The following is a 25,625-nucleotide window of genomic DNA, read 5'->3' as shown; positions in this document are numbered from 1 at the left end:
GCATGTCCAGGGAATGGTAGACCAGTAGTACAGGGCTTGTGGGCTGCACACTTTCCTTTACAATTAAAATCATCAGGAAATTATCAGCACCAGATATAAATCATCAAATATTGTAATTTGTAAAACTTTTCTTTTCTTTTTGGTGAGTTTGTGAGTGTATGGTGAGTAGGGAAGGAGGGACAGAGTTTTCCTATCATGTTGTCATTGTTATTGACAACAATACTTTCACTGTAAGGCAGTGGTTTCTAACTCTCTTGGGTCAGAGACTTTTTGGAGTCTCTGATGAGAGAGATGGACTCTAGAAAAATTCCCATGTACGTCTTCATTCCCACTTTTGCTTACAAATCATCTGAAACCCCTCTAGAGAGGTGGAAATCCATGGACCCCAGAGACCTGGCCATAAGACAGCAATTGAATTTTCTCTGTTTACACGTCAGTCTGTTTCCTGTTTTGTTTTAATTTAATTTTCAATGGCATTGTTCCCCTGGGTCATAAGTAGTCAGGAAGGACCTGACATATGCTAGGAATTTCTTCAATCCTTAACTTTTCTAGTCCTTTCAGTAATTCTACTGGGTAATGGTGTTTGTGGTTTATGTGACATTGACTAAATGACCAAGTCAAATGTTTTGGATTGCTCATGGATAAACCTGGGGAGGCTGAGTATGTACGGTTTCTATCAGGTGACCGTTAGCTTCTTTATGCCTTTCACCACTGAGCAAAATGTATCCCTGGGCAAGGCTGCCCTTTTCTATCAGGTGCACCCCTCAGCACCACCCCTGGAGGGGTCCATGTAGCACAGAGGAGGAAAGACCACTCCCAGAGCACTCTCACATCCGGGGTACCTTACGTCAGACCACCATCAAACCCAAGGAGTATGTATGCATGTATTTAAAAAAATACAAAGAGTTTTGCTATTCAAATACTCAAGTTGGAAGAACAACAAAAAATGCCTAAGTTTATTGAGATCAGGCAAATTTCTCAAAGAATTTCAATTTCCAGGTCATTAGAATTTTCATTCCTGACCTAGAAAAGGGATGCATATATCTATATTTATTCTGATACCTCTTACAATAATAGAGGTTTAATTTTGATAACACCTGTCATCAATTCCCAGGAGGCAAGTTGTTTCTAGAACAACATAAAGTGCACAGATATTCTTTAAATAAGCTAAGTGTATAAATGGTTGTAATGCTAAAATTGAAGGATTCTGTATGTAAGATTATGCTGATATTTGAAGCAACTTTACAGAAGTGCATATAATTGAAAAAGCAGGTTTATTTATAAAATCAAAGTATTTATCAGTAAAGTCCTCTGAGACACTCAGATGAAAGATACTGGAGAGGAATAAAATATCATTATTATTATCATCATCATCATTAATAGCTAGCCTGGTACTCTAATGATTTTCTTGAAGTTCATTTATCGGTATTATTGGCACTAACTTTTTGGTCTTGATTGCAATTAAGGCATTACAAACTGCTGATTTATGTTAACTTTAGGAACAAAAAGAAAACAAACCAACCAACCAAGCATCACTAAGCCAAATATCTCTTTAGGAGGAGAAAATTTTCCATGCCTCAAGGATACTTTCATATTTATTTCTAAACATACCCTTTCATAAAAATTAACATTCCAGAAAGGAAAGTTGGTCATATCAAAGCAAAACAGAAATTATGCTAGATCTCATAAGGCAAGACAACTCTAGATATTTAGGGTAATGGCCATAGTTCAGGCTGCATTAAATCTGAATTTCAGCAAATTATGTCAAAAGAAATGACATTATCTTGTCCAAAATTCAGAAAACCCAACAGTGACTCTGAAATTTGTTCTTTGGAATAGGTCCATACGGTTAGTTAATGGGATTTGATGCTATCTGGGTAGTGTTCTGGAAAGCAGATTTGCTTTTTCTGCAAAAACCAGGTTCCAAATACTCGCAAAATTCTTTTACTGAACACTGATATTTTGCTTGATTTTCTATCTCTTGTGGACACAGACATTTGAATGATCACGTGTTTAGATAAAGTGAGTTTCCCTCCAATTGTTATAGCATGTATTTACTATGGTTATACCTCCAAGTGAAAAATCAAGCACGGAAAAAAGGAAATGGTCAGCAATAGAAAACGGAGAGTAAGACTTTTAAAGGAGAATTTTTAGTCACTAAAAGAAAAAAAGAGGGGCCAGCCCTGTGCCATAGCGGTTAAGTGCGCGCACTCTGCTGCTGGCGGCCCAGGTTCGGATCCTGGCCGTGCACCCACGCACCGCTTGTCAGGCCATGCTGTGGCAGCGTCCCACATAAAGTGGAGGAAGATGGGCATGGATGTTAGCTCAGGGCCAGTCTTCCTCAGCAAAAAAGAGGAGGATTGGCATGGATGTTAACTCAGGGCTGATCTTCCTCACATAAAAAAAAAAAAAGAAAAAGGAAGAAATCTTATTAGTTACAAACTGATAAGACAAAAACTATGTTAGGAGAAGTATCAAGTAATTGCAGAAAAGATCACAAGCTGTCTTTCATGAGCTTCCTTGTTATCACGTCTTGAATGGATGATTTTACTACTCAGAAGCTGAATTGCAAGCCTTGGCCACTGAAACCCAATAGAAAAAAACTCCTGGTGAGTGAAGCGTATTCAAAAACTAAAATTTCAAATTAAACCATGCTTTAAGGAAAAAAAAATCTTTAGTTAAGAAATGGTTTTATTAAAACTTTCAAAAATAAACCAAAACGTTTTCCTAACTTAGAAAATAGTCAGTCTAGTTAAGAGTTTCTTTGATAGTTGAAGTATCCAAAAATACCTAAGGATCGTTATTTTAAAAATAAATTTAATGTTCAAGACTGTAGATCTATAATGGCAGTGTTTTTTCAAGTTGGAATAATCTGATGTATTCTTCAGTGTGTGCAAGTTCTCTGAGAAATTCTTTCTTTATTTTTTTAAATTTTTTTTCTTTTTGCTAAGGAAAATTCACGCTGAGCTAACAACATCCGCTGCCAATCTTCCTCTTTTTTGTATGTGAGTCACCGCCACAACATGGCCACTGATAGATGAGTGGTGTAGGTCCACACCCAGGAACCGAACCCAGACCACTGAAATGGAGTGTGCTGAACTTAACCGCTAGACCACTGGGGCTGGCCCAAGAGAACTTATTTTCTTATTTTGTGTTTTCATTTCACTGAGTTAAAAAATGTGTAGATACGGTAAGCCAGATCACCTGAAGATTGCTCTCTAGACTCAGGGTCTCTATCATGTTACTATTGTATCAATGCTGAAAGATCACCTAAGGAATGAGTATTTAACTCCTAATGTCTTTGGTCCAGTCTAATGTCAAAACAACATTTGTCCCAAGATAGCTGTGGCGATGAATTCCTTTTGCCAATTGTAACAACAGAACTTTTCTTTTTTTTTTTGTTTTTTGTTTTTTTGTTTTTGTTTTTGTTTTTGTTTATTGCAGTAACATTGGTTTATAACATTGTAAAAATTTCAGGTGTACATCATTGTACTTCTGTTTCTGCATAGATTACATCATGTTCACCACCAAAATACTAATTACAACCCATCACTACACACATGTACCGAATTATCCCTTTCACCCTCCTCCCTCCCCCCTTCCCCTCTGGTAACCACCAATCCAATCTCTGTCCCTATGTGTTTGTTTATTGTTGCTATTATCTACTACTTAATGAAGGAAATCATACGGTATTTGACCTTCTCCCTCTGACTTATTTCACTTTGCATTATACCCTCAATGTCCATCCATGTTGTCACAAATGGCTGGATTTCATCGTTTCTTATGGCTGAGTAGTATTCCATTGTGTACATATACCACAGCTTCTTTATCCATTCGTCCCTTGATGGGCACTTAGGTTGCTTCCAAGTCTTGGCTATTGTGAATAACGCTGCAATGAACACAGGGGTGCATGTACCTGTGCAAATTGGTGTTTTCAAGTTCTTTGGATAAATACCCAACAGTGGAATAGCTGGATCATATGGTAGTTCTATCCTTGATTTTTTGAGGAATCTCCATACTGTTTTCCATAGTGGCTGCACCAGTTTGCACTCCCACCAGCAGTGTATGAGAGTTCCCTTCTCTCCACATCCTCTCCAACACATCTTGTTTCCTGTCTTGTTAATTATAGCCATTCTGACGGGCGTGAGGTGATATCTCATTGTAGTTTTGATTTGCATTTCCCTGATAGTTAGTGATTTTGAACATCTTTTCATGTGTTTGTTGGCCATCTGTATATCTTCTTTGGAGAAATGTCTGTTCAGGTCTTTTGCCCATTTTTTAATTGGGTTGTTAGTTTTTTTGTTGTTGAGATGCATGAGTTCTTTATATATTTTGGAGATTAAGCCCTTATCAGATGTATGGTTTGCAAATATCTTCTCTCAATTGTTAGGTTGTCTTTTTGTTTTGTTGATGGTTTCCTTTGCTGTGCAGAAGCTTTTTAGTTTGATGTAGTCCCATTTGTTTATTTTTTCTATTGTTTCTCTTGCCCGGTCAGACATGGTGTTTGAAAAGATGTTGCTAAGACCGATGTCAAAGAGCGTACTGCCTATGTTTTCTTCTAGAAGTTTCATGGTTTCAGGTCTTACATTCAAGTCTTTAATCCATTTGGAGTTAATTTTTGTGTATGGTGTAAGGTAAGGGTCTACTTTCATTTTTTTGCATGTGGCTATCCAGTTTTCCCAACACCATTTGTTGAAGAGACTTTCTTTTCCCCATTGTATGTTCTTGGCTCCTTTGTCAAAGATTAGCTGTCCATAGATGTGTGGGTTTATTTCTGGGCTTTCGATTCTATTCCATTGATCTGTGTGTCTGTTTTTGTGCCAGTACCATGCTGTTTTGGTTACTATAGCTTTGCAGTATATTTTGAAATCAGGGAGTGTGATACCTCCAGCTTTGTTCTTTTTTCTCAGGATTCCTTTAGCTATTCGGGGTCTTTTGTTGTTCCATATGAATTTTAGGATTCTTTGTTCTATTTCTGTGAAAAATGTTGTTGGAACTTTGATAGGGATTGCATTGAATCTATAGATGGCTTTAGGAAGTATGGACATCTTAACTATGTTAATTCTTCCAATCCAAGAGCACGGAATAGCTTTCCATTTCTTTGTGTCTTCTTCAATTTCTTTCAGAAATGTTTTATAGTTTTCGGTGTACAGATATTTTACCTCTTTGGTTAAGTTTATTCCTAGGTATTTTATTCTTTTTGTTGCAATTGTAAATGGGATGGTATTTTTAATTTCTCTTTCTGCTACTTTGTTGTTAGTGTACAGAAATGCAACTGATTTTTGTATGTTGATTTTGTATCCTGCAACTTTACCATATTTGTTTATTACTTCTAAAAGTTTTCTGGTGGATTCTTTAGGGTTTTCTATATATAAAATCATGTCATCTGCAAATAGTGACAGTTTCACTTCTTCCTTTCCAATTTGGATCCCTTTTATTTCTTTCTCTTGCCTGATTGCTCTGGCTAGGACTTCCAATACTATGTTAAATAGGAGTGGTGACAGTGGGCATCCTTGTCTGGTTCCTGTTCTTAGAGGGATAGCTTTCAGTTTTTCACCATTGAGGATGATATTAGCTGTGGGTTTCTCATATATGGTCTTTATTATGTTGAGGTACTTTCCTTCTATACCCATTTTATTCAGAGTTTTTATCATAAATGGATGCTGGATCTTGTCAAATGCTTTCTCTGCATCTATTGAGATGATCATGTGATTTTTGTTCTTCATTTTATTAATGTGGTGTATTACGTTGATTGATTTGCGAATGTTAAACCATCCCTGCATACCTGGAATAAATCCCACTTGATCATGGTGTATAATCTTTTTAACGTATTGTTGTATGTGATTTGCTAGTATTTTGTTGAGGATTTTCGCATCGATGTTCATCAGTGATATTGGCCTGTAATTTTCTTTTTTTGTGTTGTCCTTATCTGGTTTTGGTATCAAGGTAATGTCAGCTTCGTAGAATGAGTTAGGGAGCTTCCCCCCCTCCTCAATTTTTTGGAAGAGTTTGAGAAGGATAGGTATTAAGTCTTCTTTGAATGTTTGGTAGAATGCACCAGGGAAGCCGTCTGGTCCTGGACTTTTATTTTTGGGGAGGTTTTTGATTACTGTTTTGATCTCCTTACTGGTGATTGGTCTATTCAAATTCTCTACTTCTTCTTGATCCAGTTTTGGAAGGTTGTATGATTCTAAGAATTTATCCATTTCTTCCAGATTGTCGAATTGGTTGGCATATAGCTTTTCATAGTATTCTCTTATAATCTTTTGTATTTCTGAGGTGTCTGTTGTAACCTCTCCTCTTTCATTTCTTTTTTTTTTTTTTTATTGCAGTAACATTGGTTTATAACATTGCAAAAATTTCAGGTGTACATCATTGTACTTCTATTTCTGCATGGACTACATCATGTTCACCACCAAAATACTAATTACAACCCATCACCACACACATGTACCGAATTATCCCTTTCACCCTCCACCCTCCCCCCTTCCCCTCTGGTAACCACCAATCCAATCTCTGTCCCTATGTGTTTGTTTATTGTTGTTATTATCTACTACTTAATGAAGGAAATCATACGGTATTTGGCCTTCTCCCTCTGACTTATTTCACTTTGCATTATACCCTCAATGTCCATCCATGTTGTCACAAATGGCTGGATTTTGTCGTTTCTTATGGCTGAGTAGTATTCCATTGTGTATATATACCACAGCTTCTTTATCCATTCGTCCCTTGATGGGCACTTAGGTTGCTTCCAAGTCTTGGCTATTGTGAATAAGGCTGCAATGAACACAGGGGTGCATGTACCTGTGCAAATTGGTGTTTTCAAGTTCTTTGGATAAATACCCAACAGTGGAATAGCTGGATCATATGGTAGTTCTATCCTTGATTTTTTGAGGAATCTCCATACTGTTTTCCATAGTGGCTGCACCAGTTTGCACTCCCACCAGCAGTGTATGAGAGTTCCCTTCTCTCCACATCCTCTCCAACACATGTTGTTTCCTGTCTTGTTAATTATAGCCATTCTGACGGGCGTGAGGTGATATCTCATTGTAGTTTTGATTTGCATTTCCCTGATAGTTAGTGATTTTGAACATCTTTTCATGTGCTTGTTGGCCATCTGTATATCTTCTTTGGAGAAATGTCTGTTCAGGTCTTTTGCCCATTTTTTAATTGGGTTGTTAGTTTTTTTGTTGTTGAGATGCATGAGTTCTTTATATATTTTGGAGATTAAGCCCTTATCAGATGTATGGTTTGCAAATATCTTCTCCCAGTTGTTAGGTTGTCTTTTCGTTTTGTTGATGGTTTCCTTTGCTGTGCAGAAGCTTTTTAGTTTGATGTAGTCCCATTTGTTTATTTTTTCTATTGTTTCTCTTGCCCGGTCAGATGTGGTGTTTGAAAAGATGTTGCTAAGACTGATGTCGAAGAGCGTACTGCCTATGTTTTCTTCTAGAAGTTTCATGGTTTCAGGTCTTACATTCAAGTCTTTAATCCATTTGGAGTTAATTTTTGTGTATGGTGTAAGGTAAGGATCTACTTTCATTTTTTTGCATATGGCTATCCAGTTTTCCCAACACCATTTGTTGAAGAGACTTTCTTTTCCCCATTGTATGTTCTTGGCTCCTTTGTCAAAGATTAGCTGTCCATAGATGTGTGGGTTTATTTCTGGGCTTTCGATTCTATTCCATTGATCTGTGTGTCTGTTTTTGTGCCAGTACCATGCTGTTTTGGTTACTATAGCTTTGTAGTATATTTTGATATCAGGAGTGTGATACCTCCAGCTTTGTTCTTTTTCTCAGGATTCCTTTAGCTATTCGGGGTCTTTTGTTGTTCCATATGAATTTTAGGATTCTTTGTTCTATTTCTGTGAAAAATGTTGTTGGAACTTTGATAGGGATTGCATTGAATCTATAGATGGCTTTAGGAAGTATGGACATCTTAACTATGTTAATTCTTCCAATCCAAGAGCATGGAATATCTTTCCATTTCTTTGTGTCTTCTTCAATTTCTTTCAGAAATGTTTTATAGTTTTCGGTGTACAGATCTTTCACCTCTTTGGTTAAATTTATTCCTAGGTATTTTATTCTTTTTGTTGCAATTGTAAATTTCATTTCTGATTTTACTTATTTGTGCCTTCTCTCTTTTTTTCTTGGTGAGTCTAGCTAAAGGTTTGTCAATTTTGTTGATCTTTTCAAAGAACCAGCTCTTGGTTTTATTAATTTTTTCTATTGTTTTTTTCGTCTCTATTTCATTTATTTCTGCTCTGATTTTTATTATTTCCCTTCTACTGATTTTGGGCTTTGTTTGTTCTTCTTTTTCCAGGTCCTTTAGGTGCATTGTTAGATTGTTTATTTGAGATTTTTCTTGTTTGTTGAGATAGGCCTGTATCGCTATAAACTTCCCTCTTAGAACCGCTTTTGCTGTATCTCATAAATTCTGGCATGTCGTATTTTCATTTTCATTTGTCTCCAGGTATTTTTTGATTTCTTCTTTGATTTCTTCGTTAACCCAGTCGTTGTTCAGTAGCATTTTGTTTAATCTCCACGTATTTGTGGCTTTTCTGATTTTCTTCCTATAGTTGATTTCTAGTTTCATACTGTTGTGGTCAGAAAAGATGCTTGGTATTATTTCAATCTTCTTAAATCTATGGAGACTTGTTTTGTGGCCTAATATGTGATCAATCCTGGAGAATGTTCCATGTGCATTTGAAAAGAACGTGTATTCTTTGGTTTTTGGATGGAATGCTCTGTATATATCTACTAGGTCCATCTGTTCTAGTGTGTCATTTAAGGCCAATGTTTCCTTATTGATCTTCTGTTTGGATGATCTATCCGTTGGTGTAAGTGGAGTATTAAAATCCCCTACTATTATTGTGTTACTGTCTATTTCTCTTTTTATGTCTGTTAATAATTGCTTTATATATTTAGGTGCACCTACATTGGGTGCGTAGATATTTACAAGTGTTATATCCTCTTGTTGGGTTGTTCCCTTGATCATTATGTAATGCCCTTCTTTGTCTCTTTTTACAGTTTTTGTTTTAAAGTCTATTTTGTCTGATATGAGTACTGCTACCCCAGCTTTCTTTTCATTGCCATTTGCGTGGAGTATCTTTTTCCATCCCTTCACTTTCAGTTTGTGAGTGTCTTTAGGTCTAAAGTGTGTCTCTTGTATGCAGCATATATATGGGTCTTGTTTTTTATCCAGTCAGACACCCTCTGCCTTTTAATTGGAGCATTTAGTCCATTGACGTTTAAAGTAGCTATTGATAAGTATGTACTTACTGCCATTTTTTAACTTTTTTTTTTTTTTGTCAGTGTTTTAGTAGTCCTTCTCTGTTCCTTACTTCTATACAGAATTGATGGTCACTTTAGTTTGACCTCTGTCTGAAAGCTGTACTCTTTAACTCCCCTCCTCCCTCCTTTTATGTTTTTGATATCATATCTAACCTCTTTTTTGTGCATTTGTATCCATTACATTCTAATCATGGAAATAGATAATTTTTCCTATTTGTGGTCTTCTCTTTTCCCCTTAAATCAGTCCCTTTAACATTTCTTGTAGCACTGGTTTCTTGGTGACAAACTCCTTTAATTTTTGCTTATCTGGGAAAATTTTGATCTCTCCTTCTATTTTGAATGATAACCTTGCTGGGTAGAGTATTCTTGGCTGTAAGTTTTTTCCTTTTAGCACTTTAAATATATCGTGCCATTCTCTTCTAGCCCTTAAGGTTTCTGCTGAGAAGTCAGCTGATAGCCTTATGGGGTTTCCTTTGTATTTAACTTGACATTCTCTTGTGGCTTTTAGGATTCTCTCTTTATCTTTAATTCTGGACATTTTGATTATGATGTGTCTTGGTGTGGGCCTCTTTGGGTTTATCTTGTTTGGGACTCTCTGTGCCTCCTGTACCTGGATGTCTGTTTCCTTCCTTAGGTTAGGGAAGTTTTCATCTATTATTTCTTGAAATAGATTCTCTGCCCCCTTGTCTCGCTCTTCTCCTTCCAGGACACCTATAACACGGATGTTAGTGCACTTGATGTCCCAGAGGTCCCTTAGACTGTCCTCACTCTTTTTAATTCTTTTCTCTTTTACCTGTTCACCTTGGGTAATTTCTTCTAGTCTTTCTTCCAGCTCACAGATCCGTTCTTCTGTATCCTCTACTCTGCTTTTGAGTCCCTCTAATGAATTTTTCATTTCCAGTATTGTATTCGTCATTTCTGATTGGTTCTTTTTTATATCTTCCATTTCTTTGTTGACATTCTCACTGAGTTCATCTATTCTTCTCCCCAGATCAGTGAGCATCCTTAACACTCTTAGTTTGAACTCTCTGTCGGGTAGGTTGCTCATTTCTGTTTCACTTAGTTCCTTTTCTGGGGTTTTGTCCTGTTCCCTTACTTGGAATGTATTCCTTTGCCTCCTCATTTTGCCTCTTTCCCTGTGCTTGTGTCTATGTCTTAGGTAGGTCAGCTACGTCTCCTGCTCTTGGATAGGTGACCTTATGTAAGTGATGCCTTAGGAGGCTTCCAGTGTGCTTCCCTCAGTTCTCAATGTTCCAGGGGTGGCCCCTATGTGGGCTACGTGTGTCCTTCTATTGTGGCCTGTTAGCTCTCCCTATAGGTGCCCAGGGAGGCTGAGTTATGCTCCTGGCCAGCTGTTGTAATGCTCAGCTGCTTGTGGTTGTTGTGTGCCCTTCAGTCTCTTTATCAGGTGTGGGGATCCCCAGCACAGTTGGCTGTAAGTTCTAATACCACATTTGTGTTGCAGTATTTCTTTTAAGTGAGTAGGCCCCCAGCGTGGCAGGTTGTTAGGCTCAGGGCCTTACAATTGCTGTAAGCCTCTAGCCTATTAGGTCTCTTGTCAACTCTCTGAGGATTGCAGCTGGGTGGGGCTGCCCTCAGGCACAGGAGCACCCAATTGTTTCAGGCTTTGGAAGGTGGGGCAAACCTCCTATGTGGGTCTTTGAGAAGCACAAGTCTTCTGCAGCTGACAAGCCCTGTTGCCCACAGGTCCACACACACAGTCAACACAGTCCTGCCCTGTGTGAGCGCCCCGACCTTCCCAAGCGGACCCAGTCTCTCCACAGCGGGAGCCCCACACTCTTCACCCGCTTCTTGTACACATCCTGCGCCGCTCAAGTCGGCTCAGTTGCCAGGCTGCAGAGAATCCAGTCACCAATCTATGCAGGCCCACACGTTGCCTGAGGGCTTGTTGTTGGGTGGGGCCAGTCTCTAGGGTGGGCTGCCTGCCCTGGCTGAGCTGGAATAAATCGGTGCTCTAGCGGGTGGAGCAGACCCTGGGCTAGCAGGCCTCAGGGAGAACTCCAATGGCGTCTGTGTCAGCACGTCCACACCGGGCCACAACAATGGCCACCGCCAATGTCCCAGTCCCTGGAGAGGTCTCACCCCTCACCAAGATGCACTCAGGGCCTATTAGGTGAGTCTCTTGTCACCAAAGCACTGTGCACCTTTCTTTCTGGTGATTTTAGGATGCTTTCTGGAACGGGTGAGTTTGTGCGCGGGCCCTTTAAGAGCCAGTTTTAGTTTCTTTGTGAACCCGGTTGTCTGGGGGTGCTCCCCAATGCTTTAGTAGCAGGTACAGTCAGATATTATGCCGCTGGTCTCGATTGTGCTGGGTCCACAAAATGCCCACAGCGGGGGCGCTCCCGGCTCAGGACCCCGCGCCTCCAAGGAGGCTGCGTACCTGTGAGCTGCTCCCGGCGGCCGTGACGCTGGCGGCTGGTGAAGGCGGCGTTTTTCCTCTCCAGAAAGGAGTCTCTGCCTCTTCCACCTCAGTTAGGATTGTCCGTTGTTGCAGGAGTTCCTCTCATCCAGTTTTCAGTTCTGTGTCAGGGGTAATTTTTCCACGAGTAGTTGTAAATTGGCTGTGTCCACGGGAGGAGGTGAGTTCAGAGTCTGCCTACGCCGCCATCTTGACTCCCCTCCAGAACTTTTCTTTTGAGGTGATGATTTGCAATAGAAAAGCCTTTCTTTGACTGAGACTTTCTTAAATTACTTAAGAAATTGAAATTTTGATTTAACACCATAAAAATGAAATTGGGTACTTACTCTTATGGAGTAATAAAGAAAAAAATAAGAGTGGACTTACTATGTAAATAAACTCTATGTTTTTGCTACGTGAAGGCCAAATGATATCATGGAGTACTATGCAAAAGACTGTTTTACTATAATTGGTTAGAGAGAAGTCATGGGAGTTTGGGGACTTCCCTTGGCACACAGAAGTACAGACATGTTCCACTGAAAAGAGCCTGAGCAGAAGCAGTCAGTGCCATCCTCACAAAATGCAGGCTCTGAGCAAATGTCAGGTACGGATCTTTCTTGGCTTTGTATGATAAGGCACCTTGTAAAACTCAACAGCAGTAAATATAGAAGCAAACACAAGAAAAAGATATTTAAAAATCAGTGATATTCATTTTTTTACCTTCTTATAATTGGGGGTTCACTATTGAATTTTACTGATAATGGATTGACAGTAAAGATAAGTTTATTATCAAAATTTTCCCTTTTGAAGGTGACTGTACAATACTGAGGTTAGAGAAAAACTGATTACAGAAATTCAATTTGATTTATTGGACAAATGGTCAAAGTTGTTTGAAACAAATAAACCAGCAAACCTTGATAACATCTTCCTTCCTTCCTTCCTTTCTACTTTCCCCCCTTCCTCCCTTCCCACTTCCCTCTCTCTCTATCTCTCCTCCTCCCCCGACTCTTCTGTTTCTTTCTCTCCTCCTCACTCCTTTCTCCTGAAAGTTGAGAACAGCAAGATTATCCATTACTCCCAGCCTGAGGATAGTCTCATCTTGTGAGAAATATTATATGTGATAATGACACCTTTTCTCTCACATTGTGAAACTAGTAAAATAGAAATATCTCTTTCAGAAGTCAGAACTCTAGTAAAAACATGATTTGTTAGTTCTGGATAATCAAGATGTTATTTACCAAACTAAGAGAATTTCTAACACAAATATAAAATACATTTTGTTTTCCCTTGGGTGTTTAAGTGTCAAGAATGGTTTGAGTTTCAGGGTCACATTTGGGTCACATTTTTTTTCCTACAGATTTACTCGGATCCCAGGCATGTGAAGACTCAGCAAGTTGATAGGCAATTAGAGTTCATTACTCTTCAAAGATCCAGGTGTTCCTGGAAACAACTCCCCCTGGAAAACTTAACTCTTTAAAGAGATAAATTCAGTTCCACTCAATAAGTAATATTTGAGAGCACATTATGTACAAGACAGTATGCTAAGCCCTGGGGGTAAAAAGATACATTAGATGTTATTTCAGCTACTGAGGAACTTAGATTCTGGTACGGGACACTAACACAGAGCAAGTGGAAGGTAAAAATATTTTCCATTAAAATTTTTAAAAATGTATTTCTATATTTTATGTTATGCTACTAATGTTTTTTACTCCTTTGAGAAAAGCTTTCTGGCGTGTTTTTACTAGAGTTCTGACTTCTGAAAGAGATATTTCTATTTTACCAGTTTCACAATGTGAGAGAAGAGGCATCATTATTATATAGCGTATTTGTCGCAAGACAAAAATATCCTCAGGCTGGGACTAATGGATAAGAGGGAAAATAAAATCAGTGAAAACTGAAACAGCGATGAAAGAAGACTGAATCCCACGTGGACACATGAGCCAGTGCCGAATGACAAATGATAACAATGCTGGGTTGTTTTCAGTGCTGGTGGCAGGGGGTAGGGATGAGGATCCCAGACAGCCATGGGTGGTGTGAGTCATTAAGGAGATTTTTCTGAAACATTTTTTTAAATCTCTGTGTTAAAAATAAGTGAATACACCCAAATAGTTCAGATTAAAAAAATAAAAAAAGACAAAACTATAAACTAAACCTTAAAATAACATGGCCCTTAATTATTTTGCTTTGGTTTTTAAAAAGTGTTCAACATTAATGCAAGGAGGAGTCTTTAATTCATATTTAAGAGAACAGGACACGTGGTGTAGTAAAACAGCTATGCAGAGCCAGGAAACAAAACAAAACAAAAAATTACCTTTCTGCTCTCTCTACTTATGCAATTAGATGTGAATAAGGGCAAGAATATTTGTGGGGTGGGGGGTAGAATGAAAGTGATGGGCCCAGAATGTCCTGTTTAGATCTGAGCTCAGAAAGTATATCTCGATGGGTGCTTGTATGATGGGGAAAAACTATGTGGTCAAATAAGTTTGAAGGACTTATTGAGAGAAGTAAAGCTGAACAGACTTGCTTACTGTAGGACTTCTTTTCTTTTTTTTTCTGAGGAAGATTCGACCTGAGCTAACAGCTGTTACCAATCTTCCTCCTCTATTTTTATTTTTTGCTTGAAGAAGATTAGCCCTGAGCTAACATCTATGTCAGTTTTCCTCTACTTCATATGTGGGTTGCCACCACAGCATGGGTGATGAGTGGTGTAGGTCCATGCCTGGGATCCGAACCCAAGAACCCTGGCCAGGCCGCTGAAGCAGAGCACCGAACTTCACCCCGGGCTGACCCCCTGCAGGACTTTGTGCCTTTAATATACTGATGTGCCAGGAGAGGACCATGGCCTACAACATTCCCCAAATGCAGTCAATTATGGAACACTTACAGGGGAAACAGGTCCTTGGGACACAGTTTTAGAAATTTCTATGTTAGTGTGGAGCACGTGGAAAACAGTTACTGCTCTTTATTTTAAGAGAAAAGAAATGAAGCCAAATTAATTATCTCTGGGTCCAACATGGAGTTACGCACCTGATATAAGTTGTCTTATTTTACCCTGGTCTCTGTGATGTATTATTACTCTTCCCCTGACATGCCCCCCACCCTCCAATTTCCAATTTGTAGATTAGGAAACTGAGGATCTGAGAAGTTAAATATAGCATCCTGGTAAGCTGGTAAGATTCAGACTGGGATTAAAATTTATAGTTTTTTTAAAAGCTTGAATTTTGGAAAAAGTGAATGCAACTGGAATAAGTTAAATAAGGAAGGGATTGCATCACATGATAGATTCATTGCTGAATTCAAGGGACACCCATGTGATGATGCAGATGTGGCCCCTTCTTAGGAACTTAAGGTTTGATGGGAAAGGCAGACCCAGAAACTAGTAATTTCAATGCAATATAGGTGATTAAAAGAGGCGCACACATCTCTCTGCCTTTATTCATGATATTCATTCTCCTTGAAGTGCAGTGAACCTGGGCCCACGTCTCTACCTTTTTAAACACATCAGAAGTTTTAAGACTGAATTCCAATGCATGTTCCCAGTGAAACATTTTCTAGCTGCCTGCACCTTTCCTCATTTGGAATTTATTGCTTTTTATACTATGTTCTCATAGCACTTTGCTTTTCCTCCATCAAAACTTTTATTTTCAAAGTGTGATTCGCTGTATGATTTGTGGTATACCTGTTTATCTTCCTCCGAGATCAGGAGTTTCTTGAAGGATGTTGTTGTCTTAGACATTCTTATAACCTCCACTGCCTCAAACAAACGGCCCTTTGCTTGAATATAGCAGACCCCCAATAAATGTTTTGGTTAGTTGCTTTTGAAATAAAATGAACCTTTTTTTTTTAAAGTTAAATTTTACCATTGTTTTAAGATCTAATGATCTTACAACCTGAACTGTAGCAGCAAGAAAATTCTTAGAGGCAAAAAAGGGTAGAATGTTCTTCCTATTTTGTTTTTTACCTCCCTCTGTTTTGTCATTAAGTCACAGATTATGAGGAAAAGTCAGAGGAAATAGGGCATAGACTACCTAGCTCATTAGGAAACCCGTAAGAGCCTTTCCATGAACTAACAATCCAGTTTGATTACCAGGCAATTTTAGCAATTACAGCGAGAAAATGAAGACTAGAAGGAAGTCCCTTACAGAGCCTCTAGCACCAGGCTCTTTTGAAATCTTGTGTTGTAGACAAATCCCGGGAGCCTCTAAGTCAAGCCTGGGGAAAATATGATTATTTTAATCAGTAATAATTAAATCAACGGGAGTATAGGCATTTCCTTTTGTCAAATCTTGTCCAACCTTTGTAGGCTTTGCAAGAGATTTGAGTATATGAAAGGATCTTTCTTATCTGTTTATGATTTGAAATTTGTTGGGTATTTAAAAAAAGAACAGTTGAAGCAGGACATCATAACCACAATACGTGTGATTCTTCAATGTTTAGGATGATGGGAAGCTTAGTTATTTGTTCATAAATTATCAAATCTACATAATGCAAGACAAGTTTAAAAATGTAAATATATTACGTCATATATTTTAGTCTTTAAAAAGAGGAGGTATAAACAACTAAATATCTTAGGATAAGTACGGGAATAAATACACAACCAATCTTCTTTTAAAGAAAACATGTAGGGAGTAGAAGGTTTTGTTAAACTTGTGACCATTGTAGATTTACTTAAGCCAGATTTTGAATCTAGATATTCCCTGAGAGAATTATTTAAAGCCGGGGTCAGCACATTTTCTTCTGTAAAGAGCCAGATAGCAGATATAGGCTTTTCAGGTCCCACAGCCTTTATAGCAACTATTTCACTCTGCCACTGCAGGGCAAAAACGGCCATAGATTATACGTAAACAGATGGGCCTGGCTGTATCTAATAATACTTGAGTTACGAAAGCTGGCAGTGGGCCTGATTTAAAGCATTGATATTGCTATCCCTCAAGATTTTCTGTGGGAGGTGACTGAATGTAGGAGTGAACAGCTATAGTTTTGTATGCCCAGGACGGTGGTCCCCTTCTGAGAAATGCTCACCCCACCCACACACTATGATGTGGGAGTTTGAGATTGCACTTTTTCCTTTGATTGAGGGTCTTCTTTTCCTGAGTCAACTCTTCCTTCCATTGAGTCGATAAATTTCTCTTTGGCTTAAGCTGGTCTGAGTTGTATTTCTGTTTCTTGTTCCTGGGAGGGTCTTGCCAGTACAAATGAGTAAGCACCGCTGAGTTGGAGATGAGGCTGGAAGGGAGGTAGGGATAGTGGTTACCTCTTTGGCTTAGCAGGTTACGCCAAGTTGAAGACCCCAGACGTTTTCCTCAGGTGAGGCCTTCCTGAGGTTGCACAGCTGGTTGAAGCAGAGACTCACCCAAATGGAGGTGATTGTAGATGAGCAATCATCTTCCCTGTAGAATCCCCCAAAGGGCTTTCCAGTAAACGCCACTCTTATGGAGCTATTTGGCGTGCTTGTCCTATGTACAGACCATGGTTGTAAACTTGATCACTTCTCCGCGCTGTGCTGGAATTTACGCTGGCTTGGCCACTCTCCAAGTGTTGTAAGCATCCTAATCCCTCTGGGAAGCTTTTGTAACGAAGAGTATTTTGTTTCTCATAGTAGTCATTGGTTCTCTTTCACAATCCTGAGCAGCATGGTCTTTGGGAAAATTTCAGCAGAAATGATCAGAAGACACTCCTGTTGGGCCTGTTTCTTCTTGTCACTTGAATCATTGTCTGCTCTTGCCTGCTGTGAGAGTCCTTCCCATCTTCTCTCCTGTAGCTGGTGTATTTCTGTTTACAGTGAAGCTTTGAACAATCTGAATCCCTCCATGATTTCAGGCGAACACTTTGATTGGGTTATGGTGACTGGGTGGGCCCCCAAATAGGATAATCTTGGTCAATGTTCACCCGTTCCTAAATGCACACAGCTCAGCATGTTGTGTGTTTATTAAAACAACTCTGTGGTTTGTCAAACTGAAGTTAAGTTGATGTTGACTATTTTATGGGGCACTCCCACTGAAAACAAAAACTGTGGGCTGATGGCACAGAAACAAATGACTAATGTGCGTCCAACACGAGGGTAACTAAAGGCAAGTCAAAATAAAAGCTGGAAAGAGCTCTAATTATTTGTAGCTTCTACTGTGTGATTATTCAGACTTTTTCTATTTAATGAGATCTGTCAGTCCTGATTGGGTTAGTGGTTTTAAAAAAAGGATAACATACCTGCTTCATTGAACCTGAATATGAATTATACCATATAATAACAAATGATGATTTATTAGGAGATTTCCAAGTGTGAGTATTAAGATATGCTATTTTATTTGATCCTTACAACAATCCTCTGAGGTAGGTATTGACCCCATTTTGTGATGAGGAAAACTGAGGTTTAGAGAGGTCAGATAACAAGCCCTTGGTCACACCAGTGGCAAGAGATGGAGCCCGGACCAAAATCTGTGGAAGCACCAGAAACAGTGCTGTTACCTGAAAGGAATTGCAGGATCATCAATTTACTGGTCCTTTTCAGCGGGGTCCATCTAAGACCAGGTTGTTTTGTCCTGGTCTCATGAAGTTTGTATCTTTGCTAAATACATTTGCCAATATACAATACATAGTTTATCTGAGAACCCGAAATGAATGTTTTATCCTCTAGAGCAGCAGACTTCAATTAGAGGCAATTCTGCCCACTCCCCATCACCCTGGGCACGTATGGAAATGTCTAGAGACATTTTTGGTTGTCATGACTGGGTGGGAGCTGCTACTGGCATCTCATGTATAGAGGCCGGGGTTGTGAGGTGCTGCTAAACATCCTAAAATGTGCAAGACAGCCTTCTCTCAATAAAGAATTAGCCTCTCAAAAATTCAATAATGCCAAGTTTGAGAAACCCAATTCTGTGGTGCTCTGGAAATTAATGGCAAAACCTTGGAAAGATTGAGAAGTTGGGCAAGCAGAGCTATATGTCTCATATCCATAGAGAATTCTGTGCTATCTCCAGCAGCTCTCGCAGACCAGCCCCGTTAGCACATGTCTCCAGCAGGGCTGGTCTGTGATGTCATGGAATATCATCAAAAAGATAAACAGATATGAAAGTGGAACTCCAACATTTCAGAAAACATAACTTTGGCATCCACGTTCCTTGTTTCTTGTTCCATGTTCCTTGGCAGCCATGTTCTTTTTTTCACTCTTACACTGAACATTTTTTCCAAAAAATGGCAACTTCTGAAACTGTGCCTCTTCTTTTGAAACACAGCATATGCTTGTCTAAATGCTCCATGTGGCCAGAGTTCCAAACACAGGGCTTTTTACATTTGTTTCTCATCATTTTTGACAATTAGCCTCCCTTATTTCAATAAACATCTCACTCTTAAAGAGTAGTTTTTAAGTACCATTTATCTTTTCCTGGGTGGAGTAAAGATTTCCCATGAACAAGCATTTCATTTTTTTTTGGCAAAATGTTTTTCCAAATGTTTAACTCTGTGGGCAAACCTACAGGGTAGACGAAAAAAGGATGTTTTGAGAGTTGAAAGTCTCCTCTAAGCTCCTAATGCTAATTCTTTAGTTTCCACGTTAAGGAAAGCCCCCTGCCACTGAAAACAGTATGGCTTAACATTGGGGATATGGTTTCACTTCAATACAAGCAAATAACATTCTTTTTGGGCAATTCTCCAGGAAATAGAATGATATTTTAACCTAACATATTTCAATGAATACTTGAGTTCAATAATCTTTCACTATATTAACAATTTCAGAAATTGAAGGAAAAAATAAGAGCAAAAGTTAAAATAATTAATTTATACATTTTATTAGAAACAAACAAACAAACATTGAGTGGTATGCTGTTCTTTTAAGTGACCAATAAATTTAATCAAATAACATCTCTTCTAAGTCCTGGAAATGTATGGAAATGGCTGATTATTTTAATAGAGTTTTAGAAATTGTGTCTAAGATCACTCCTAGTTTATGGGGTTACCATTTTAGGGGAACTCTTACATTGGTGTTTGAGAGACTGCTTATCAAGCAGAAGGAAATTGGTTTACCAAGAGACATTTAAAATGCTTAAGATCTGCGTATAGAAGATGAAGCCATAGTCTCCCCACTTCATCAGAACTTCAAAAAAACCAAGCAAAACCTTAAAATTGAGTCTTTCTCCTTCCCAGTTATTCACTCTCTCCATCTTAGAAGCATCTTTTATGTCTATATTTGTTTTCAAGAGAAAGGAATTCCAAAATTCAGAAAATTGTATTAACTTGACCTCATTATGAATGGGCACACAGAGCAATACTTGCCTAGGGCTTCGCCCCTGCAATTGGCCCTGACAATGTCAAGAGAAGGAAATGCCTGTAAGCTTAGGAGATTGGTTTAAATTGAGCAGTAATCTTTTTTGGCCCCATTGCCCTGACAATTGAGAAACAAAGTTCCTACATTTGTGCCGGTTTTGTCACTAAATCAAGGGTGTGTGTATGTGTGTGAGTGTGTGTCTACAAGATGTATAATTAATTATGTGACATATAGGCAAACTCAGGCAAGAAGTATAATACATACCAGGGCTGGACATATCATTTATTTGTTCTCCAAGGAACTTCTGAATTGAAAACTGGTTATTAACTTTCTCAGTCTAGTTTGTAATGGTGATTCTTCTTCCTCTTTTTTGTTCATCTGTAATCAAAATAAGGAGATTGAAGGATAGATGGAATCCTTTACCTCCATCGCAGTGTGAATTTTATGAAGAGGTATTTTATAGTCTGGATGTCTGGATTTCTTGGTTGGTGATTTTATTGGTTTGTATAGCAGGCTGCTCCTCCCTGGAGAAATTAAGTCTTCAGACTTCTGGTTGGCAAAGTCTTTGAGTCCCTCTGCTGTGCTCCCCTTGGGGGATGGAAGTGTCTCAGGTTGGTCTACAGTGGCTTCTCTCACTGAGCACTATACTACCCTTCCAGGGGAAACTGCCAATTGGCAGCCAGACATGAGTGGTCTGGACAATTAGCAGGCTTCTGTTCAGTCTTTGGTCTTGTTGACTACTGTGACTACAGAGCAAGCATGTCACTTGGATGAGATGGGAATTCAGGCATGTGAATTAACTGGCCAGCGTCCAGCGGCAACACCAAAGGTGGCTGTGAGCAATGTTTTAGTCCTCTACCTCAATCTCCATAAACCCTCCAAATATACCAAATACATAACAATCTAAATCAAAACAAACAGTGGGCTTTCTATGCATGCAAATTCAAAACAAATACATAGTCTTCCCTTTCCAAAACGGATTTTTGCCTGTAAGCCCTTCTTATGTAGGAATGCTGAAACTGTCCATGCCAACAGTTTAGGAGGGAATATTCCCCAGATTAAAAAAAAAATGAATTGTGGTTGATGTTAAGCTTATTCACTGATATTTCTATGGCCTCACTGAGCCACCTTGGATTATATAGCTCCTGGGCAAAAAAGTTTACAAAAGTGAAAAATCTACATAAGTCTTTTAGTTTCTGGGATTTTAAGGAGCTGAGCAAACCTTCTGACTAGAGGCATCTTGAATAACCAGAGGAGACATTTACGATTAAACTAGATTATTAACAGATGGTTGGTAAGCATGTAGATAAAGAAGCCATGATTGCTCAGAAATTCCGTTGATTCATTGAAAACACATCATACCAAAGAAACACCATTTCCTATTTAAATGAACTCCGTTGAGTGGTAGATAAGAAAAACACTATAGGTTCAGTATTTCATTTTTGTAGGACATTTGATAGAGTCTCAGCTGAGGAGGTTGTTGTGTAATGAAACAATCATTAGACTTAGAATCAGAAAATTGACCTGAATCTCCCACTTACGAGTTCTGTAAACTTTCACAAGCCATGCAGCTTTTCTGAAACTAAGGTTCTTCATCTGTAAAATAAGCATACATTTTATGTATTTTTCAATCTCATTCCAAATTACTGAATGCTTGAGAGCAAGGTTAAGTATTGTGGTTTGGATGAAACTCCAGTTAGATGGATTCACAGTGAGACAAAGAAATAGGCTCAAAGACTATTGGTTAATGGATCAATGTCAACTTCATATAAGAGTTTTAGTAGTGTTCCATTCAACTCTAAATTTTATCCTGTTCAACATATTATCAATACATTTCATAGAAATATAGAAGTGATAGTAATTAAAGGTACACATAAATACAGGAGGATAGACAGATTCCAATTATAAAATCAAATTATTAAAATATTTTATAGCTGTACAGTGTACAGCTGGGCTAAAACCCAATACCAAGTTTATCATACATAGACATAAATTTCTATCTTTAAATTATAAAATATCAATTACATTATTATAGGATGAGAGCTGACTATAATAGCAGTTCAAGGAAAAAGCACTGAGGAATTTAATTGAATATAAGCCAAGTGGAAGAAAAATTCAGATGATTTTAGGAGTTCCGTTCTTCCTCCACTTGTGCAAATATTTCACTTATTTCAATTAAATAAACACTTATTGAATATTCTCAGCCTCTGCCCTTGTGGGACTCATACTCAGCTAGGTGTAATTATATTATGATGTGATCCATGCTGTGATAAAGGTATGTAAGTGACTATTGAAGCTGAGAAAAAGACATGAGTGAGACATTTTCCAGGTGTGTATATGTGTAGGTGTGAGTGTCCCTATGCAGGGCAGTGGAAACTATAGAGGCAGGTTATGCTGATTTGGGTCCTGAGGAATTAATTGGAGTTATCTATTGGACTTCATGGGGAAGGGCATCCCAGATAAAGGAGATCATGGCATGGAAGCTCATGGCATGTTTGAGGAGTATTAAAAGTTTTATATGGCCAAAGCATAAATTTGTGTGTGGTGTTTGAGTCAGGTTATGAAAAGCTTTTAATATAATAAATTGTTTGAACCTCATCTTGAAAGTGATGGAAAAGGCATCACAGATTTTAAATTGGTGACATCACTGGATTTGTGTTCGAGAAAAACAACTCTAAGGGCTCAGTGCTGTACTGACAGATGAAGGAAGAGGCTGCAAGCAGGGAAACACATTAAGAAATAGATTAGTCAGGAGTCTTTGGTTATGAGGGATAGAAATCTAAAGTGATCTAGTTTGGGCATAATAGAGAATTGATTGAATCCTATAACCAAGGGTAGATGTAAAACCAGCCTTAACAGTGACTCTATAGGAATCAGTGACCTGAATGCCATTTAGATTTTCTTTTTCTGTCTGTTGTCTTTACCTCTTTCTATGTCAGCTTCCTTCTCTCATACAAGATTCATTAGGCTTAATCTGTGACTCCAAGCAGCTGTCTCACCAGAGAGTTTCAACATCTTGTGTACGGGCTTTGTCGGCTAGGTTGGGTCATGTGGTCATCCATGGAGAAATCACTGAGGTCACGGGATAGGATGTCTTGACAGGCTTAGGGCTCACCTGCCTATTCAATATCTGCTTCCAACTTCTTAATTGAAACCAGAACCCTGAGTTTGTTTAGGGATGTAGTGGACCCAACCCCGTGCAATTGATCATGATTAGTTTAAGCTAAGCATTACAATCTTATTCTGTTTTTCTGACTTTTTTTTAACTGGAGATATCTTGGAAACTCACTTCATTCCAACAAGATTCTAAGGAAAGTATGCTGCAGGAGTTTCTAAAAACCCATTTGCTCTCTTCATAAAAGAGATTGGACTTGATTGGGGCCTTCTTTTTTCCCTCTGCTTTCTTTCCTGCCCTTAGAACAGACATAATGCCTTGAGCTGCAGTAGCCAACTAGTGACCATGAGTTAATATGTGTGTGGGAAATGCCAAGGGAATTGCAAAGACATAAGCCCTAATTTTTTGAGCCCCTATAGCTAATGTGAGCAACTACCTACCTCCAGCACTCTTATTATGTGAGAAAAACAAACCCTTATTGCCTAAGATACTTATTGCCTAAGCTACTTATTGCCTAAACTGTTAAATAGTTTTGGTCACTTGCAGCCAAATACCTTCCTAAGTGTTATGTTACTTCTAGTCAAATACTGTGGCCACGAAGATGAGGTCAAGCAAAAAATTGGCAGCTGCTATTTAGCACACATGTCCAATACTATGGGGGAGAGGGACTAGTTGCCCACAAAGGAGAGAGTGGGTGTAACATAGAGACAGTCGCTGTGGGAATCACAGTAAATGGGACAGAAAGCCCAGTTTGAATTTGGTACAGGGATATTTGTAAGAGTCACTGCCTTAGCCTGGCCATGGCATCTGGACAAAGACAGTGGATATGGGGCTGGAGAGAAAAGAGAGGCATGTGAGAGGGAAAAATCAAAGGGACTTAATTGAGTTTAGGTTTATAGTGGCTTGATGCTAAAGATCACACTTAAGTAGATGACAGTAATGGCTAAAAAGTATAAACAGATAAAATTTTCGTCAGCTGTCATAGAAGCATAGTATCAAATTCAAATACAGGACCTAGCTACCTGCCTGCTATCTATCTATTCTTCTATCTATCTATCTCTCTGTTTATCTATCTATCTATCTATCTACCTACATACCTACCTATCATCTATCTATCATTGTCATCTATCATCTATCATCTAGCTTGCTAGATATCAAGTTAATTGTTTTTCCTCCAAATCTTACTTTTAACAAGATGTAAGTAATTCATGAATAAATGTACATATAACAAGATAAAATAAGTGTAAAATAAATAAAATTGAAGCAGAAGGAAAGTCAATGCAGAACAATAAGAGGAACTGTACACAAAAAATGCCTGGCATGAAGTCCTGTACACATGCTTGGGAGGACCAGTAGAGGTAGCTGAATAAGGTATGGAGAGAAAGGGTTCCTAAATACTGATTTATATATTCTAGCAGCTAACTAGGAGTAGCATCACTTACAATAGTCACAGTGTCCATGCTGTCAAAGCAAACTGGCTACCTATAAGAAGCACAACTATTTCTGATGTGCAACCAGAGAGAAGTTTCTCCCAGGCATCCCCAGAAAGGCTTTCATGAAAATATGCTTACAGTAAATCTGGAGACAAGTTTTATAGAAGTATTTATCATAATATCCCCTTAATATAGGATGATGGCACAATATCAAGTACAGTTCAATATAAGCTATCCTCTGGGTTTGGAGCCATGTAGACTAACAGTCCTGTGCTTCTCCACGATGGTCAGCCATGGCTGGAATGCTATGTTCAGTTCTGGGGGTGTACTTGTACAAAAGATAATTATCAATCGCATAACACCCTGTGCATATTATATTCTTAATAGATGCTTACTGAAGGAATAAATGTTTGAATGAATGCATGAATGGTTGTGGGAACTGGACATATTTTACTTAAGAGAGGCCCCTGGTTTCCCTCCCCGTTCAATTTTATGTTGATTATCTATCTTCTGATTAAATCGTGAATTCCACGAGGGCAGGAATTTTGTCTTGTTTGTCTTTGTAGCCCCAATTATGTAGAGTGTCCGGTGTAGAAAAGTGGTCAAATGATGGTTTTTGAAGGAATGTATGACTGAGTGAGCATGTCTCAGATATACAAACAACCATGTATGGAAGAGAAATTGGACTGATCTACAGTCTTATCTTGGTGTAATTTTATCTCCGAGTAAGGCAGAAACATAAGGTGACCCTAAAGTTTGGAGGTAAGATATTTATCACTGAATAAACCCCCAGGGAGAGAAGATGTTTAAAGGGAATTTGGGCTTTACTTTTGTGGGATGTAGAACTATGTTCTCTCAGGTGCAGGAAAGAGAGCTCAACAGCCTATATTCTCTCACTGTCTTGGATATTCTTATTAGGAAAATTGCAATGCTGCCTCCGCTTCATGCTGTCTGCCTGTGTACCAGAGTAGAGGATGCTTGTTTGGTGGTAGTGTTGGAGAGGAAGGAACTTATTCCATTTCCTCACCACCTTTCATTATCTGATCCTCCAGATGGAAGATCTTATGAAAGCAAAGAAAAAAAAAAAAAGAAAAAAATTGTCTTTTCCAAG

General features: G+C 38.6%; 1 long non-coding RNA gene across 1 annotated transcript in view; it reads left to right on the top strand.

The window, feature by feature from the left end:
- The first annotated feature begins 12,215 nt into the window (after nucleotides 1–12,215).
- LOC147914529 (uncharacterized) overlaps nucleotides 12,216–25,625 on the top strand; it is a 39,610-nt gene continuing 26,200 nt past the window's right edge. Inside the window, exon 1 of the long non-coding RNA XR_015555262.1 lies at nucleotides 12,216–12,313. This is a non-coding gene — a long non-coding RNA (uncharacterized LOC147914529). The remainder of the gene's footprint in view (nucleotides 12,314–25,625) is intronic.

The sequence above is a fragment of the Ceratotherium simum genome, chromosome 19 (genome assembly GCF_057802395.1).
Source record: "Ceratotherium simum simum isolate JZ-2026a chromosome 19, ASM5780239v1, whole genome shotgun sequence".
Lineage (NCBI taxonomy): Eukaryota > Metazoa > Chordata > Mammalia > Perissodactyla > Rhinocerotidae > Ceratotherium > Ceratotherium simum.
Note: the sequence above shows the minus strand (reverse complement) of the source record. Positions and strands in the feature narration are given on the sequence as shown.